This window comes from Centruroides sculpturatus, unplaced genomic scaffold (assembly GCF_000671375.1).
Source record: "Centruroides sculpturatus isolate CEXI.00-Female unplaced genomic scaffold, Cexi_2.0 scaffold283, whole genome shotgun sequence".
In the NCBI taxonomy this organism is placed as follows: Eukaryota; Metazoa; Arthropoda; class Arachnida; order Scorpiones; family Buthidae; genus Centruroides; species Centruroides sculpturatus.
The window spans coordinates 63,069-65,155 of NW_019384473.1; positions in this window are offsets into that span (position 1 = coordinate 63,069).

Consider the following 2,087-nt stretch of genomic DNA (forward strand, 5'->3'; position numbering starts at 1 on the left):
TATAAAATATTTTATAACAAAAATTATTAATTTAATATAGATTCGACCTTAATTTATAAAAAAAAAGTTTAATAGACATCATAATTTACTGCATATATTCAATGCGTAATATGGCCGGTTCTTTCAATTTAAATGTGGGTTAATTTGATATACCCGGAAAGGGGTGAGGCCTCACGTTTGTGGATGATCTCCTTAGTTTATCTCACCTCTGTCAAGCCTTGTCGTGTTTGTCTTTCTTCGGCAAATATATTTTATTGAGTTGGCCATTCAGTTTCAATACAGCTTTAGTAAAAATAATGGCCAATTAATAACGTTAAATGAATTAAGCACTAGCTTAAGACTTACGAGGCCTTCAAATAGTAATAATTTTACAATAAATCGTGTTTATAATTTTATAAATTTAACATTTAAAGTGCCCGAAACTAATTACTTAGATCTTTCGCCTGTATTAATTTTCTATTGGATGATAGGTATTTTATACGAATGGTAATTGGTTATTGTACTATAAACTTTCATTTAATCTCGTAATTAGTTTTAGTGGGTTATTATCTTACGGAAAAAAGGGCAATTGCTTAGGGCCATCATTAATAGAGGGCCCCAAACCGATCTTTTACAAGAAAATATTATTTTTACTCAAAAATTCCTCCGAAGAACAATATCGGAAGTCAACACTATATACATAGGGTCCCACGAAGGTATAACGCGCTACTGCATGAAATAAAGATTCCAGACTTGAAGCGTGTTTAGAGGCCCTACACTAGGATGAAATTCTTTGATACGCCTCACGAGAATACCTATAAGTATAAAAGAATCCCCTCTAAATTACCATTTCTTAATAGTAAAATGGGTATTCAAAGCCTTATATCTTGTAACTAGACTAATTAATGATGATAAAATTTGTAACATAATTAGTTAACTTTAGAGTAATTAAGATTAGATGTAAACTTAGCAAATTACTCTAGAGTTTCCCTATATTTATTCAGTTAAATCAACCGAAACTTTAGATTTTCAAGCGACGGTCTGTTGATTTTTTCACCATATTTACCTATCTTTAACCTTCTATTCTTGGTATCTTGTAAATGGTTTCTATTCTAAACAATGTAAACTATTTTGCGCCAAAGGCGAATCATTGTTAACGCTAGACTAAAGATTCTTCCAGATAAATCCATCAATCAAAAACAAATATTAAAAATACACATATTCTTTTTTTAGATATTCTATAATAAATTGTGTACAGACACGCAGTTTCTATATAAAGTACCACTCGAATAAAGCAATATTTACTAATAGGTGAGTTTAGTGAATGCACCAGTGCAAGTACCGAACGTTTAGTGGCTTCGGTACAGCGTTCAGAATGACAATAAGTTGATTCCAGTGCCAGAATTACCCTCAGTTTTACATCGGTGAGACAATATGGCTGAGTTCCTCCCCACAAAATTATTAAAAACTTTGAATAGATAAATAAATATCACATTGTTATATTGAGGTTTGCCCCTGTACATCATACTTTTCCTGTTAACAATAGAGTCGTGCCGGTCGTCTATCTAACATCTTACAGGGGAAAATGTTTGAATCGAAATAACGTGACTTCCAATCGAAACTGGATGTTATTATATAGTTAATCGGGGCCTCCTACCATTAAGGTTTCCATATTTAGTTTCGTCTTTCATCTATCTAACTCTATTCTCCAGATTAAAGAAGGACAGACAGTAAGTAGTTTTTTTAAAATGGCAGCTTAATAAGAGTAGTAATTCATCTGTATCGATTTTAAACTTAAATTTTAACTCAAAAGGAGTTAAAAATTACAATTTTAGGAAGAAAATTGAACGTTTTTTATGTCCAAAAACTGATTTTCAAAGTTAAAAATTGGGGTTTTTTTTAATAATATTTTTTTATTTGAAGAAAATAATTTGGATTCTGAAGCAATTTATCCTTTCCCATATTTTTTTTGGAAGGAGATATTTAATATATTTGGAGTAAATTTTGTCAGAAGTTCAATTTCAATGGAAGTGGTATTATTTATTTTATTTGTTTATTTGATTCTTTTCGAATGAAGCAGAACAGAAGACGAGTAACCACCCCTTGTG